The sequence below is a fragment of the Pelodiscus sinensis genome, chromosome 29 (genome assembly GCF_052426305.1).
Source record: "Pelodiscus sinensis isolate ZL-2025 chromosome 29, ASM5242630v1, whole genome shotgun sequence".
Lineage (NCBI taxonomy): Eukaryota > Metazoa > Chordata > Testudines > Trionychidae > Pelodiscus > Pelodiscus sinensis.
In genome coordinates this window covers 1,021,134-1,039,374 of record NC_143080.1, presented here as the reverse complement: position 1 = coordinate 1,039,374, position 18,241 = coordinate 1,021,134, and the positions used below count along the sequence as shown (strand labels likewise).

Genomic DNA, 18,241 nt, shown 5'->3' with positions numbered 1-18,241 from the left:
AAGGAAAAGGTAGAAAAATTAAGTCTCTGTCCATAACTAAGTGCTTTAAATGTCTTCCATTTGATACCCTGCGACCAAGTGAAAACCCATTTCGGGGATGATTGAGCACAACCAGAATGTGCAGCTAGAGAAAGAGAAATCAGTTCAGTTACCGGAAGCAGCAAGAGAAGCCCTAATTAATCCACTGCACATACCCCATTATAGTAGCACAAATAGACTCAGACTTTAAGGTCAGAAGGGACCATTATGATCATCTAGTCTGACCCCCTGCACAGTGCAGGACACAGAATCTCACCCACCCACTGCTAGAATAATCCTCTCATCTATTTCTCAGATACTGAAGCCTTCAAATACTTTGAAGACCCCAAGATGCAGATAATCCTCCAGCTGTGATGTGATCTGTACCCCATGCTACAGAGGAAGGCGAAAAATGTTATGCTCTCCCTTGCCATCTCCCAGCCTGAATTGAGACCATGATGGAAGTCCTGTTAATCAACTGTCAGGAGTCCCAGGGTTGTTGGCTAGCTGGTCCAGAGAAGGTAAGCCTGCCTAAATGCCTCCACGATGCAGATCTATGCTAATGTTTACCAAAGTAAGATTCTTTTCCCCATGCAGGAACTTCTCTCAGTGCTGAATTAGCTACTTGAAGCTGTGGATTAGAAATGCCAATTGAATTTAAGAATTCAAGGTAGCCCCAGGTCAAGGGCATACTGAAATACTTGGCGCATCTACAATACTTTTGCATTAATGCTGTACTGTGCAAACAGCGAGTAAGCCTACATGGCAATGTTGCCTAATAGCCACAACACACAACTGAGTCAGAAAATCTGGGTTCTAATCTAAGATCGTGACACTGCACGCACGCTGGAGCCCATGCCTCAGTTTCTCTAAAGAGGAGCTAAATATTTACTTGCCTCACAGGAATGAATAGGGGCTTAATGAAAGCGGCAGGCAGCTTGGGTGAGTAATCACGAAAGGACTGAGTTCATGATTCCAAGGAATGGTAGAAAAGAGCACGGCAAAGTAAGGATGATGGATTTCAAGAAGGCAGACCGTAGTCAACTCAGAGCTGGTAGGTAAAGTCCCTTGGGAAGCAAGATTAAGTGGAAAAAAAAATCAAAGACAGTTAACAGTTTTCCCAAGGGACATTAAGGGCGTTTGAGTCCACTATTCCAGTGCAAAGGGAAGACAGGAAGTATGGCAAGAAGCCACATTGGCTTACCCAGGAGAACTCAAAGTCAAAGAGGAGTCCTACAAGAAGTGGAAACCAGGGCAAATGACAAAGGATGAATATAAACAAACACCGCAAGGATGTATGTGCAAAATTAGAAAGATGAAGGCACAAAAAGAGCTCCCTCTAGCTATAAACAAAGGGTAACAAGAAAACATTCTACAAATATATCAGAAGCGAGAGGAAGCCCAAAGACAGTATAGACCCATTACTCAATAAAGAGGGAAAAACAGAATATGTGAAAACGGAGGTGCCCAACGAGGGATGTTAAATATCAGTTAAGTAGTCGATCAACCTCATGAATTCTTATCGCCTACTTGACTATTCTACAGTCCCCAGGAGTGGGGGCAGCAGCCAGTGCGCTCCGGCCCCCCTCCCAAGGATCCCCCTTCCCCCCCCCCCCGCACACACTCCATGCTGCCACCAGAGGCAGCCGCATGGAGTGCCAAACCAGCTCCCTCTCACAGACCAGCTGCCTGTTGCCCCACAATGTTAACTGTGATCCAGACATAACAGCATGGGGTGGCAGCAGCCCCCGCCTAAGGGGACAGGTCTGAGCTCCCGGACCCGGCGTGAGCAGGAACTGAGCTAGGCTGACTGCCCACCTGGCTCCTCGTACACTTTAAAATGCAAAGGTAGGTCCCAGACCAGACACAAGCTGTGACTGAGCTGTGCTTCTGGCCAGCCTGCTAAAAAATTTACTGGTGGGAGAATGCGTGTAGTCTATAGCATTAATCTATAAGCTTTTGCTTATCAGTTAATTGACTACACAATTGCATCCCTATTAACAACATCCGTGTTTCAGTTTTCACCAAGAAGGTTGATAGCAATTAGATGCCTTAAGGGAATACTGGAGAAAGAGAGGTAGGTTCAGAAGGTAAAATAAGAAAAGTTAAATGAGTTCAAGTGACCAGGGCCTTATGAAATGCACTCTAGAAACTCAAGGAGCTGACAGTGGAATCTGAGCCTTTAGTGATCACCTTCGGGAAGTCAAGAGAGATTCCAGAAGACTGGAAAAGGGCAAATCTAGTGCCCATCTAGAGAAAGGAAATAAGAACCACTCAGGAAGCTACAGACCAGTTAGTTTAACTTCCATGCCCAGGAAGATAATGGAGCAAGCAATGAGGTAATCCATCTGCAAACACCTGGAAAATAGTAAGGTGATGGGTAACAGCCAGTATGGCTTTGGAAGGAACAAATCATGTCAAACCAACCTGAGAGCTTTCTTTGATAGGATAAGGAGCCTTGTGGATAAGGGGGAAGTGGAATATGTGGTACACCTAGACTTTAGTAAAACGTTTGATGCAGTCTCGCCCGACCTTTTCATAATTAAACTAGGGCAATACACCATGGATGGGACGACTATTCGGTGAATGCGTAACTGGCTGGATAACTCTCAGTCATGGTGGAAGGACCTAACAAGTGGGGTTCCGCAGGGATCAGTTTTGGAACCAGTTCCGTTCAGTATCTTCAGCAACGATTTAGATAACAGCACAGAGCAGAGGTGAGCGACCTGCAGCCCCCTAGGGTTCTGTACGAGGCCCATGAGACATTTTATCACTGCTCACTTGTAGGGTTGCTGGATGCTGCTGGGTTTCCTCCACAGTTTTTCCCTCCAGGTGTTACTACGGTGACACGCTTTAAGGATGTGTGAAATGCATGCTGACTGGACACGCTATAGTGAGCTGGACGCTCCCTCTGCATCCAATCGAAGCGCTGCTACAGTTCAAATGGCACATTGTGCAAATTCTAGGGACCCAAGCGCAGCGAGCACTTACCCTGGGAGGCATCATGGTTACGACAATCTTGTAGCCCACTGAGCTGGAGGAGGGCGACTCATGCGGCCCACTTGCTACCCTAGGTTGCCAGTCACTGGCAGAGAGGACACTTACAACGTTTGTGGACAATACCAAGCTGGGGGGCGTTGCAAGTGCTGTGGAGGATAGGATACCAAAAAGGGATCTAGACAAACTGGAGTAATGGCAAACAGGATGAAATTCATTAAGGACAAATGCAAAGTACTCCGCTTAGGAAGGAACAATCTGTTTCAGACAGACAAAATGAGAGGTGTCTGTCTAGGAAGGAGTACCGCACAAAGATCTAGGGGTCATAGTGGAACACAAGCTAAATGAGTCAACAGTGTGACACTTACAAAAAAAGTTCTGGGATGCATTAACAGGAGTGTTGTGAGCAAGACATGAGAAGTCATTCTTCCGCTCTACTCTGTGTGGATTAGGCCTCAACTGGAGCACTGCATTCGTTTTAGGAAATATGGAGAAACTGGAAAGGTCCAGAAAAGAGCAAACAAGTGATTTAAGTTCTAGAAAACATGCGCTATGAGGGAATTTGAAAGAACTGGGTTTGTTTAGTCAGAAAAAGACAACAGACGACATGAGGGCAGTTTTCAAGTATCTAAACAGGTCTTACAAGGAGGAGGGAGAAAAATTATTCTTCTTGACCTCTGAGGACAGGACAAGAAGCAATGGGCTTAAATTGCAGCCAGGGAGGTTTAGGTTGGACATTAGGAAAAACTTCCTGCCTGTCAGGGTGATTAAACACTGGAATAAATTGCCCAGGGAGGTTATGGAGTTCTGGAGATACTGACGAGCAGGTTGGACAGACACCTGTCAGGGATGTTCTAGCTGATGCTTGGCCCTGCCGTGAGGACAGGGGACTGGATGTGATGACCTCTCAAGGTCCTTTCCAGTTCTGGTGTTCTAGGATTGGAGGCACTTTGGTATCCTCCAATGGACGGTGTTCTGCAAGCACTAAAGGAGGTCAGTAAATACATCCCCCTATTTCGCAGACCCACTATGAAGCAGAGAGGATAAGTGATTTGGTGAGTGTCACAGGCAGAACACTCAGAAGAGCCTGGTGCTCGGTTTCATTGCTTAGCCCGCTGGAGGGCGATTCAGTATTTTCACAACTGCCGCTTTATGAACAGAAAAGCTTCTGTCAACACCAGTGCAAGTTCATGTCAGTAACTGTGTGGGCAGACGTGCTCCCATTGCGTGCCAAAAGCTACGAGGACCGAACGCCAGACTGCTCTTGGCAGTGCACTGAACAGGGGGCATGTTACAGACAACCCCACCCCCAAGCACGTTGTGTGGGTGCGCTCCATGCATTGCGTGACCAGCTAGCGTAGTCCCCCTTCTCCCTGGAACGGCAGGGCAATGACGAGCAGCAAGTGTTTACTGATGAAGGCAAACCAGCATTTTCTATTCTGTCAAGGAACATGCAAGCTCAAGCCAACGCTAGGGTTTGCTTGCAGTCAGTTTTGATTTGATTAAACATGTAAATTAATTTGCAAATTAAATTCAGCCCGAACGGCCTTGTGGCGGTGAGTCAATGAGGCCTTGGACAGCCCTCCATCAGGTGTTTTACATACCTAACTCTCCTCCTCCCCCATTCAGAACACCATGAGTAAGAAATCGTTTAGTGCTATTAGGTTTTAAAGTATAATTCAAGCCTATAAATATCTTTTAGAAACCACATGGTTCAATATACAAAGGCTTTGCTATCCTTGCCACATGGCAGTCTACGTGCTCTGAAATGGCTGCCCTCTGATTACTAGCCTTTTGGCTCCCATACAGCCGCCTATCAACTAGATTTGTATCACCTACAAATAGCTGAAGTAATAAATTGAGTTTCAGGTGAGGAGGAACGGAAACAAAAAGCAACTTGTCCTAGAGGCCGATAGTATGGCTGGAAACGATTATTTAATATTGGTGCTGCAGCCGGGCCTACAGGCGCCCCAGTGGGACTGGGGACAGCCCTGTAGAAATTTGAAGACACTGTCCTTGCTTGAAATAACTTTGTCTGAGAAAGCCATACCCTAGTTCTAGTTTAAAAACCTGCTCAAGTGGTAGCAGTTACTCTCAGGGAGAGGCTGCTAACGTGTATCTCAGCTGGTACCACACAACTGTCTCCTCTAGCCGTAGCAGAGGAGGGCTAAACACGCTACCATAACAGCCTCTTACCCCCACCCTCCACCATCCCAGATCACACTATAGCCCAGAAACTCCCTTTTACAGCACCACTGATGCCTTTCTATTTGCACACCCTCAAATGCATTGGTGGGGCTGGTCTGGCAAAGGCCAGTTCCTCTGCATGCTAATAGGAACACAAGCAATGAGCATGGGCATGAACACTTCTCTAAGATAAGATACCTCTAACACCTGTTGGAGGAATCACAAATGCACAGGCTGAAGTCATGAGGAGGGCCCGTGAGCAGCCCGACCTCCACTCCTCTCAGATGAAGCATCCTGCCACTGCAGGGGGTCAGATCTGCAAGAGGACACAGTAGTTCCCTTAGAGGCAACAGTATCCCAGATGGGGGAAGGGTGAGGGTCTGCAGGAAGTCAGAGGGCAGGGCGTGTTGGATGACAGCTGCCTCCCCTCCCCCTCCAGTTAAAGTGCCTAGGACTAAAAAAAAGCATTGGAGACAGTTAAACAACATTTCCGAGCCTGACAAAGAGGGTGCAGGAGAGAAGTCGAGGCAGGGTGGAGTGTCCTGTTTACAGCAGTTCTATTATCATCCTATTGCACTAAGTCCAAACAGCCCTGCCACCTGCCTGCAGGCTCTGGATTGGGTCCAAAGCTAATTGCACAGCTGACAAGAGTAAAGTCTGAGGGCTCGCCATTTTTATGCGACAGCAAAGCCACTCATGATAACAGAACCCTCGCTATCTCTCAGACCACTTGGTTGTCTCACTGCTGCATGAACAACTTCTGCATAAGTCCTTTTTATTCCATCAGTTCAAGTGCGACCTTAGAGGTAAGGTGTGTGCCTTTTCCATCCATTTTGTATACTGGATGTCTGGACTCTAGTCATTCGGTCACGTTAACATTGGGATCTCAGCTCATATAGCTTTCTAGGCAGATGTAGGGGAAAACCAAGTGCCCATCTCATCTGTATCTTTTGCAGAAAGATCAGATCCCAGGCAATCATTAAAATGATATCAATATGAAGAGACTCATTTGTAGCTGGAAATTTTGTATCCAGTATAGTTACAGGCAGTATCTAAGACAGAAACAGAAGTGAGCAAAATGTATTCCCAGTTTTGCATTTCATAATCCCCCCTAATTTCTCCCTTGCTGAATGAATCCTTATCAAAGGGGAGCAGAAAAATGTTTAAAAGTTCAAAGATCTACACAGTTTAATCAGGCACTGAAGTATTTCAAACATGTCAGCTCTTAAGACTAACTGTGATCCTTTAAGGGCCTAACTTAAACGAGCTTAAGATAAAAGTCAAAGTTAAGGCTGAACTATACTAAATTGATATAATTGTGCCTGGCTGTCACAGGTATATAGTAGAGACATTTCACCTGTGCGCTAGGCTATGTAGGCACATCAAGGAGTATGTTACAATTCTGAACTCACTAATTCGAGCAAGAGTATGAAAATCCACTGCAATGCATCTACATTTTAAGATGCTCATTTCATGAAAAAGAGACTCCAGTAGATAAGCAGCACCCAAGACACTCCCATTCATATGAGGATTACTAGGGTCAAGAACTAATTTATTAAATACCTTTCAGCCACACATCCCAAAGCATTCAACAGGCTTGACAAGCAACATCTGAAAAGTTCACTTGGCTCCCTTAGGCAGACCTTTTCCAAAGCATCCTGTGAACACTTTATCCAACTGAAGCTACAGGGGGAAGTTTAGGCAGACAGAAAATTCCAGCGGGGTTCTTGCATTCTAAGTGTTTTTGCAAACCACAGCACAACACTACAAGACCTCCCACAGCACTGTGAAGCCTGACATCTAGCTAAGCCATTGACTGAGTATCTAAAAAGAGTGACCCCTCTGGAGTCAGCAACAGTATCTCCATAACGGAGGTTCTTTGTGATCCCAGGAGCCATGTCCACACTGGAGATCAGTACTGCTTGAACTTGACTGGCAGACACCTGGTCAAACCTATAGGAAGGGGAATAAAAATTAGGCTTATACAGTGTTATCTGTAAGTGTGTCCACACCAGGGGTTGTGCCAATAACTATCCTGGTTAAACAAAACAAGCAAAAAATCCCACCTTCATCTACACAGTGGCACCACTAGAAAAACGGCATAAACTAGGTCTTAACAGCTCAGCTAGTAATCCGACAGGAGCCTATGGGTACAGCTGATAAATATGCTGGGATTTCTTTCAAGGAAGAGTCTACATGGAGTCTGTTTTCTGTTCTACCTACTTGCATTTTACTACAAGATACACGAAGGGTCCTAATGGACTACGTTTTAGAGAAAACATGGGAAGCCACAAATCACATTCGGGGAGAGACGTTTCATCTGACGTCACTTTAATTGAAGGCATCTGACCTCCAAATACCAGCAAGTAATATTCGCTGCCTTAGTCCTACAGAACATCAGCATCTGCCATAAAAGCACTATTTGTTTCCAGTATAACGATCAGCAGTGATAGCCTCAATTCTGACAATGGTGACCAGAGCTGAAGTTTCAGTGTTGTATCCTATTAAAGATTGTCCTCATGGAATTATTTCAGTGTCTTGCCAGACTCAGGACAACAGGGCATCAATGTAAACTGATAGAGGGCTTGGTCACTAACAAGGCTAGAACACAATAGTGAACACATGCCAGAGATTTATTCTCCATTTATATTTTTGCAGACTGGACAGGTACAAAAGAGATGCATTACCCCATTTCAAGTTCTACAGCAACACCAGTAAATTGCAGCATCTCTCAATCCTACTAGCATCATCTATCATCAGAACAAAGGCCAAACCAAACTCTCATGCCTAGATGTGCCTTCTATGACAAGGTAACTGGCTCTGGATATGGGGAAGGTGGAGGACGTGATATATCTTGACTTTAGCAAAGCTGTTGCTATCGTCTCCCACAGTATTCTTTCCAGCTAGTTAAGGAAGTAAGGATTGGGTACATGGATTGTAAGGTGGCTGGAAAGCTGGCTAGACTGTCAGGCTCAACAAGTAGTGATCAGCAGCTTGATGTCTGGCTGGCGGTCGGTTTCTAGCGGAGTGCCCCAGAGGTCGGTTCTGGGGTCTGTTTTGTTCAGCATCTTTATCAATGACCTGGATGAAGGGATGGATTGCACCCTCAGCAAGTTTGTGGGTGACACTAAGCTAGGGGGAGAGAGATACTTTGAAGGGTAGGGATAGGGTCCAGAGTGACCTAGACAAATTGGAGGACTGGACCAAATGAAATCTGATTAGGTTCAACAAGAAGTGCAGAATCCTGCACTTGGGATGGAAGAATCCCAAGCATTGTTACAGGCCAAGGACAGACTGGCTAGGCAGCAGTTTGGCAGAAAAGGACCTCGGGGTTACAGTGGATGAGAAGCTGGATATGAGTCAACAGCGTGCTCTTGTAGCAAAGAAGGCTAATGGCATATTAGGCTACGTTAGGAGCATTGCCAGCAGATTGAGAAGTGATTATTCCCCTTTATTTGGCACTGGGGAGGCCACATCTGGAGTACTGTGCCCAATTCTGGGTCCCCCATTACAGAAAGGATGTGGATGCATAGGAGAGAGTCCAGCAGATGCAATGAAAACGATTGAGGGCTGGGGCACATGATTTACATTACAAGGAGAGGCTGATGGATTTGGGCTTATTTAGTCTACAGGAGAGAAGAGCGAGGGGGGGATCTGAGAGCAACCTTCAACTTCCGGAAGGCGGTTTCCACAGAGGCTGGAGTGAGGCTGTTCTCAGTGGTGACAGATGACAGAACAAGGAGCAACTGTGTAAACTATTTTCCTAGGGGAAGGGTGAAGCACTGGAAGGCATCACTTAGGGAGGGGGTGGAATCTCCATCCCTAGAGGTTTTAGTCCCGGCCTGACAAAGCCCTGGCTGGGATGATTTACCTGGGGTTGGTCTACTCTGGGCAGGAGGTTGGACCTGATGACCTCCTGAGGTCTCTTCCAACCCATATGATTCTGAGGCTCTTTCATAATCTGGAAGTGACAGTCAGATCTACAAGAAGCTACGCTTTCCCTTAATGCCTCTCAGTAAGAATATTCCATCCTTTTCAAACCTTGCTGCCAAAGCATACCTTGAGGCCATCAAAAGCAATCATGCAATGGCTAGGTCTTTATCTGGGAGTCCTGCAAAGCAGCACATCCATTCTAACTTCGCCAGTCACAGCTACTATGAAGTCTGAAATCCTTGAGCAATACTCCTGTGTGTAGCACACAGCAAACGCTACAGAGAGGCCTAGACAACTGCACTCTGAAGCAATTAATAGGTCTTTAGGGCATAGTCAGAAGTGGAGAGTCAAGACTGGGATCAAGGCGAGATGTGCAGGCAGGCAGCATTCGGAATTAAAGCTTACGTGGATGGCCTAGAGACAGAGCGGTCTCTATGGAAGATGACAATAGGCAGGCCTGCAGAAGCGGAAGGGGCAAAAGGCAGATCTAAAACCCATACTGGAAATGAAAGGAGCATTTTTAATTGACACAAGAGAACACGATGCAGATGTTGGCATCTTGCTAAGTCACTGAAGGGCAAAGCTACTTAAGTACTAAGAAGCCCCTAATCAACACAGTATGAGAAGCCTTCAAGTACTGGAAAATAGAAATAAAAGCTGAATTGGGTATGAAGGGATCCAGAATGCAAGACAAGGAGCAGATTACCTACTGAGGAATTTCCTTGTCCCAAGAGCTGGAAACAGGAAGGCAGCACTGAATCTTTTCCCAGAATGTGTGTGTAGAAAAGGAAGACTGTATTCACCAAATATGGCGGAGGAGTCAAGTCAGGTGGCCAGGATAGCTCCTGCCAAACATACAGTAGACACGAGTACAAGAGAACAATTTGAGCGGGAAGAAAGTTCAGGTAGGAACCTTCTTCATGGTAGTGAAAGATGAAAACCCACCAAACTAAAGGGGGAGGTCGGAAGACAAGAACGCCCATGACCGATGACCCCAACAACTGGCATTAACATTTCGCTGCAGCAGAGTTACCGGAAAACTTTTACAGCTCTTGGCATACACCGTATTTTAAAATTGCGCCAAGTAAATGTCCTACACTGCCACCTTTAGCGTTATAATCCTTTACTTGTAAAGATTTACAACCAAGAGGGCAGATTCACATAGATGCAGGTTTCACATTTCAGAGCCCTTTGCTCTATTTCAGTAAACATATACAAACTGCACAGCCTTGGGAGAAATGAAACCCACGGCATCTTCCGGCGATGAGGCAGAAGCTGAGGTTAAACCATGATACTCGTCTGACTCTTGCATAATCTGCACGCACAGTTCCAAGACACCCAGCCAGCAAACCCTAACAGTTCCACGACATCCACCTCCAAAACGTAACCCTCTGGAAAACATGCAGAGCTTGTCCAGTTATCTAGCTTATTGGCTGAATTTGGAAATTAAGCCACCGTTTTGCACTGAAAGAGGTCACTCAATCACCTTCTGGAAAAAACCGTCCTTCACTCATAGCCAAAGGTAAGGGGGTTGTCCAGGACAAGAGCAGTTACCACGTTAGAGCGCTCTGGATTTGTGATGACGTAAATTAGCTTCTCCTGGGGCCACGGTTAAACTGGGCTGGAGCTTCCAGATGTGGCCTGCAAGCAAAACTAAACAAACTGGAGTCTTAGTAACCAGGTTCAAAACTTGATTAGAATGCAGCTGAGAAAAGCTGTCCGGAGGAGGGGGAGGAGGCATCTGCAAGAAGTAATGTAAGGAATTTATTCCATAAAGAATACTAAAGGTTGGACCCCTCATCTGGCCCCCTCAGTATCTGACCACTCCAGAAGGAGGGAATTTGCCAGATATGGGATGGTCCCTAGCCACCAGCCTCCCTGCAGCTGGCCCCACTCTGGCCCCAGTGCCACTGGCCTCCAGCCCGCTGGGGCTCCCCAGGGACAGATCCCCCCGCTTCGCCCCCGCCCGACCAGGAATCCCAGGAACAGGGCTTGCCAGATGCCCTTTCCCGTTGGGGCTCCCAGCAACAACCGTGGTTCCGGACCAGAGTCTGGATTTCAGAGGTGCAACCTGGAGAAGTTGAGGCTTTTTGGGGGCAACCACTCCAAGGACAATGCATTGAGGAGCAGGGTCACTGAACCCAACCGCAAATTATAGGAGCCAAAGCAGCAGCTCAGTACCCAGTTACTGGAGAAAACGAGCTGAACTTTTCACCTTTTAGCTTAATTCTCAAAAGCTCATTTTATAGTTAGAAAAACCCATCTGGAGGATTTCAGCCTCCAACTGAATCTTTGGCTTCAGTGGCCTGGTCTGAGAGTTCTCTTCAACAGGGCCTTCAAGCAAGAGGATCTCTTATCCCCAGCGCACACATGCAGCATTTCTGGGCTGGCTTTTATGCCTTGCAAGGGTAAGTAAGGGTGAGGTACAGTGACCAGGTGGGATACTGTCCCCTGGATGTACTATATAAAACAACAGGAAGTGTTACTTCAGAAACAGGTTTTTGCTTGTTTTTAACATTTGAAATGTAGGTCTTGTTTCCTTTTTTAACCTAATAGATTACAGATAACAGAAGAATTAGTAAGATTATGTCAAATACAAAGTGAAACCCTGAGTAATTGAGAGGAACCAATTTTATTCCTCATTAAAGACTCTGGTTTGTTTTTGCTAAACCTGTTTAAAAATAGAACGCCTGAGAGTGAGGAGTAGAGATCACCACCATATAACTGTCCTCAACCAAAGGATGGAGGAAACACCCACTCAACCCTCTGGGTCCTGGGGAAATATTTCAGTAAAAAAAACTGCCCAGATTTTATATTCCTAATATTTCTAACATTAAACACGGGGGGAGGGAGGGAGGAAGGGAGGGAGGGAAATATAAAAAAACCTTCCAAGCCTCAATTTGCTTCTATGTCCAAAATGAAGTATACAAGGTATAGCAGGACTCCAGTGCAAAAGCTTTTAAAAAGCAATAATTACCACATACAATGTTACCAAAATCTTATGGCTTTGCTAATTTGGAGAACAGTGTGGCCAATGAGCTCAGTTCACTGTTAAGCCTAAGTAGCTTAAACCAGGCCGATTTATTTTTGTACCCAGCAACTTGTCACAGGAAAAGTTATTTTATTACATAGGAGACACAGTGCTTAGAGGCCTCAACTGACATCAGAATACCAACAGACTAGGTGCGGTACAAATGAAAACTAAAACAATCTTTGGATTTAAGAGTTGATAGTCCCAGTCCCTGACAGATCGGAGTCTCCAGTGGTTCTGGATCTGTACCATACTCAGAGCAACATCACTGTACTACGTCGGTAGACCACCAGAAAATCCTTTGTTTAAATTCTGATGGAGAAGAAAGGATCCAGACACACAAATCCAGAAGTCCATCTCAAGGAAACTAGTGAGATAGCCCATAAAAGCCATCCCATGCCTTTAGGGCACGCTAATCTCAAATTTACCCAAGCAGCAGCATTTTAAAGAATATCTTGCATTTTTAAAGGAAGGAGCAGCTACTTTGATACAGAACTGTCAACACAAGTCAAAAATAACGACAGATGGATCACATCCCTTATTTTCCCCTTCCCAGACCTGTAAAGAGACCGGCAAGCTGAGGGCAGCCAGTTTCCAGTGAAGGTATGATCCACATTAAATGAAGACACCACTACTCTGAAGTGGCTCTGATTACCCTGCTCACGAGAAACTTGTTCTACATTAAACATTACACAGCCTGCATTTTGCATCTGGCCTCATGGCACAGCGTTATACCATATGCAGCCATATTTAATAGAAGAGAGAACTGACTGGATTGTATTTATCTAGAGCAGCAGCATGAGTATCAGCATGAGATCTTCCCATTTTCAGGCCAATCCATAAGGCATTTCCTTTCTGGACAGCTTCCTCCCAGTCCCCAACCCCTTGAATCCTGTCAATCCATACACGCTTCACAAGCCCCTAAGAGGGAAAAAACAGCAGCATGCCCCATGACTCTCAAGTTCAGTTTTATTCCTTCAGTTTGGCTGAGCAGAGTTTGTGTGCAAGTGACACAGCACAGCATAATCCAAGTTACGCTCTACTGTTGACCATTATTACCGAAGTTCATTCCATGAGCCGTGTGTCTTGAATTACCCCTCTCACAATTACCACAAAGCCATCTGACTTCCAGCTAACTGGCATTAAACTGACCAGACAACTGGCCACAGCTTATGTGAAAGAAAGAATGGCTGCAGCACACGGATTCCAGCATGCAACGCTTTATTTGCTCGAAGCAGTCACTTGTACGGAGCAAATCTTCACCAAAGTGCAGGGACATATTAAAGAGGAGTGGCAGGCTGTAGGCCGAACTCTGGCACCCCTGCATAAATGCAGCTGGGAAAGTTACAGGTGTTACTCAACAGAATAAAGGAAACCCAACAGCAGAAAAAACACCAACACCTGGGCCACTCTTTTGGTAATGAAAGCTTGTGTGTGCCCTCAGGGTGCACACTGGAACCCTGCAGCAAATATCCAGTTACTACATCAAACAGAGGCCTTCAAGTTCATGATAGAACTGCTGCGGCAGAGATAAGGAGGAAGGCAAGAAGGAGAAATATTAATGGATTCCCAGGCTCTGCTCTATCTTTACCATATAGACAAAGTACACAAGCGAATGCTTTCAAGTGGTACAGATTTTTCCTCCTATACAATGTTTTATTCTTAACTAGACTTAACTGCATATGAAACAGTACCCCAACCAGTTAAATCTACGATATTCACCAGCCATGGTTTCACACTGATACCAAATCAAGTTTTATCATGCCAATTCGCTCAGTTCTTCGCCATTTAGCGAGATCTATGCAGCCAGAAAATGATTCAGCAGCTCAACTAAGGCAAATTCAGAGAGCAAGCAACAAAATCCAGCTAGATAAGTCATATCAGTTAATAGAAATTTCCTGAAAAGTTAAAGAAACACTATCTAAATATATATTTGAGAGTGCAGTTGTCTGTTGGTAAGTCCATCTGTCTGTTAATTCAAGAACTCCTCCTAAACAGTACAAGCTAGGACCAAATTAGGTATGCAGCTGCTTCTTATCCTGACAAAGCAAGGTCAGGATATGGATGTAGCAGGACAATGGGAAATGCCTGGAATAAGACTGTCTTCCATAACATGGAAAGGGAGGGGGCTGTTCAGAGCATACCAGGAGGACAGCACTCCCACCTCGCTCCTGCCCCGAGCTTCCCACCCTCTGTTCTCACTCCAGCTCCCTCCATCCCTTTCACTATTCACCTTCACCCCTCTGCCCAGAGGCCTCCCGCACCTCCTGCCCTTTGCCCTGACTCCTGAACCTCAACCCCTTCTGAGCCCTACCCCACACCTACCAGCTTCCCTGCTTTGCACCGCCCCAAGCCCTTCCCCAATACAATCATGAAAATACAGCATGCACATTTTCCTTTTCACTTCCAAAAAACATCCCAACCATCAGTACAGTTAAGGACCCAAGCAATGCTGGGTACATCTGCTAGTAATTTTATAAGCTATAGGACAGAGGAAAGTTGTGCGTCCTGTAAAAAAAAGGGAATATTTACCAGTGAGTGATACTGTCTATAATTTCTCATGTTACCAATACTGGCTCTATTAAGCTGACAGGAGATGCGGAAACTGAAAAGTCATCCCTAATCAACGCTCTCCCTCAACCCTAGCTACATGCATGAGCAGGTTAAGACCCTCTGCATTTCTACACTATTCCCTCTCATGCACGACACTGCCACAAATACAGACTTACATTCCCACCTCTTATGCACATTGTCATACCACTCCCTATATGATAATCTCCCCTCCAGCGGGCCAATAAACACCCTCCCTTTCCTCCAAGACTCCCCTAAAAACAGTCTGTGGCCACCTGTGCACTGCTAACCAGTCATCCCTGACCTTAACAGTTTACATTACAGTACAAACAAAAACTTGTTATTTTTAACTAGAAGACTTACAGGGCACAGGGTGGGGAGGCCGGGGAGTGGCTGAGGGAGGCCACCGGCTTCTCCCTGGGGCAGTGGGAGTCATGCACCCCACCTGCTGGCTTCTCCCCAGAGCCAGGGAGAAAGGGGGGGAAGGAGACACAGACCTGCATGGCGTGCCTGTCAGTTTTCGCCGAGGGTGACAGAGGTCATGCTTGCCATCCCCCTGTGGTCATTCATGTCTCTGTGCTTGCTGCCCCCCCCCCCCCGTGATCGTGTATGAGTATAACTGTTCCTGCTATCACACCCCTCTCTCTTTCCCATTTGCTACAAAACAACTGCATACCATGCATATCCCACTACCCTGGCACAACCAAACCCTGACCTTACTTTACGTTATAAGATAAAGCTGCGGACTGAACTTGGTGGTCCTAGCTCTTACCTTTTGGAAACAGTTCCTGAACAAATGGACTCACACACGGACAGACAGACATTTCAAATACATATACAGGAAATATATCACTAGGACTACTAACATAACTATTAAGTTACTTTGTTTTTAGGGTGCCCTGCTCCATCCCCACCTTTTACCTGTGTGTTGTCTAAGGTAGACGGCAAGCTCAGCAGAAGGGTGGGTTGGTGCACTTACATGTATAAAGCACCAGGTACCCCAATGCTGCCACATACATTAAGATCCAAGCTTTCTTAAATAGTTGCCTTTGCCAATGGTCAGTCTGGCAAAGAGGAAGCTCAGAAGATCTCAACAATTTACTTTAGACAATTAGAAAGCCAAATTTAAGCCACCTGGTGCAAGATCTCCAGAAAGCCAGGACTGGCTGGTTCTCATCCCAGAAGACTGACAAGCATAAAGTATGTAGAAACGCATTCTTAGGTCCGTGTGGAGCTCAGAGTCTGGATACTGAGCAGAGACATTTTCCAGTGGGGAGCTTGGAACATACTTTGAAGGAAACAACTGGAGGGAGCTTCACACAGCGCAGCTTTGTCTACAGAGAACTGAAATAACCCTCAACATTTCCACAGCGCTGACTCCATCTTTGTGAGAACAGAGGCTCGTGACTTACTGTACCTATGGGATTTCGATAGCAACAGCTGTCTCCCAAGTCCTGTAAGCAGTGTAAAAGGAGAGAGTAGATGTGGGTCTGGCTCATATCTGAATAGGATCTTCAGACAGGGTAATAATTTACCGACCTTACCAGCATAAGCCACACCATTGAAGAGATAAGGGATAAACAAAACTACTATGGCTACCTTCACTGCCACACACTAGAAACTTCAAAGCACGAAGACTTCTAAACCCTAAACAACAAACCCTTCCCCTCTCAGAATTGTTTTCCTGGCTCCTGCACTGCAGAAGAGCTATGCAATTTAGCAGAAGCTTTTTAAGGGGCAGATTCAACAGCTGCTCCCTATTTTATTTCAGTGGGATTTTCTGTGAACAGAGCAGCTGCAGAATCAGCCTGGCTCACTAAGGTCTCTTCCCCAGCCCTACATATTGGATTGTAAATGCATCAAAGCCAAGGAAAGAGACAGCTAGGACTGGAGAAACTGCCAGGATTCAGCTTTTTAAGAGTGACCCACCTCAAAAGGCTAGCAGCCAAACCACTCATGAGCCATCCAATAAGCCAGGGCACAGGAAGGAGGAAAAAACTGATAGCAACAGATTCCAGCATGGAGATTCCAAGATTGCAGAGAGTTTTAGAATTAGGAACAGTAAAAGTTTGTAGTTAAACCACAGCCAGTAGCTCCCACACGTACGCATGGTAAACTGAGGCTTATTGCATAAACGGTGACTGGGGCATGGCAATGGAAATTTAAATGCATCTCAAATGTACATGAAATGGATTATGATCAAGAGGAAACATTCAAGCTGCTAGAGCCTGAGCTGTGAGGGCACAAAGCCAAGAAGAAATGAAGATCAGCAATTCCTGTTTTTGAACAGAATGTCAATGGATTTCCAGCCTTCTCACTTTCAGTAAACCTATCAGCATCTAATGCCATGTCACCCAGCAGTAAAGAGCCACAATGAGACTGCATAATGCATCCAGCAGCTATACCTGTCCTAACTTCCCAATAAAGTTTTGTTTTAATTTTCTATGTTTTCAGATTGCCGAATGATAAGTTGCGTATTCACAGCCGTTTCCTTTCAGTTTCAGGGTAGAGGTGGCATGGGGGGGGGATTAGTGCTCCAAGAAATGTGTCGTGTAATTCAAACTCGTTTCAAATGTAAATTGGGGAAAATACTCGAATGGCTTCTTTGATCAATAATAACAGTCACAGTGGCAGAAAAATAAATGATTGCTATAAGTCTCAAATAACGAAATGCATAACAAGTGAGGAACAATCACAAATTCTCACTTTACAGAAGTGATTGCTTCTCACCCACCCTAAAGTAGATTTAACTAGTGCATAAAACCAAATATAAAAGCATTTCAAATGGGTACTGTCTAGGTTAGTAGGCCAAAATGTGACCAATTTTCCTTGCTATTTGAAAAGTCCATGTAATCCTCTGTTTAGTCCAAAATAAGCATTATGCTGCTCATTCCATGTTCATCGAGGAAGGAAGATTCCAGCAGCAGCCCAGCATTCATGGGCAACCCTAGAAATAATCATGCAATCCAGCAATCATGAGGGAAATACATTTCCACACACTCTCAAACTCTCCAAGATTATACCAAGTGATTTTTTTAAAAAGAATGTAGAGATACCTCAGCAATGCAGCTTGGGATCTTATAATACAAATTAATTTAAATTATTGCTCCCGTATCAAGTCAAATGAACCCAGCAATAGGATGTACTGTGACTCCAGATGCATCTTTCCAGTTTAGCTTCTTTTAACTGTGATCTAAAGCCATCTTAAAAGAAGGCAACTTGTTATAATGCAAAAGTAAAGAACAAATTTCCCCTTCCTCAAACAGGCAAATGTGCAAAAAAGATCTGTTAGCCCCAAGACCCCCAAAATGAAAGCTCCTTATTTGTGCATGTAATTAGAATACCCACATGAAATTTTAAATTTACTGTATCTACCAAAATTGTTTTAATGCTGTTAAAAATACCTTCTGGATAATTTAGTTCTTGCTCTACTATACCTTTGCTTCTGGTCTCAAACCTCCCACTCCTTACACTTCAAGTGTTTTTTCCTCCATATCTCACCCA

General features: G+C 45.2%; 1 protein-coding gene and 1 long non-coding RNA gene across 7 annotated transcripts in view; one reads left to right on the top strand and one right to left on the bottom strand.

Annotated features, from left to right (window-relative positions):
• LOC106731804 (uncharacterized) overlaps positions 1-17,154 on the top strand; it is a 32,873-nt gene extending 15,719 nt beyond the window's left edge. For both annotated transcript variants that reach the window (XR_016348043.1, XR_016348042.1), the window contains 2 exons: positions 335-539; positions 12,723-17,154. This is a non-coding gene — a long non-coding RNA (uncharacterized LOC106731804). The remainder of the gene's footprint in view (positions 1-334; positions 540-12,722) is intronic.
• The window catches only part of FAM117A (family with sequence similarity 117 member A), a 57,811-nt gene that overhangs the window by 11,151 nt on the left and 28,419 nt on the right, over positions 1-18,241 (bottom strand). The window lies entirely within an intron of this gene.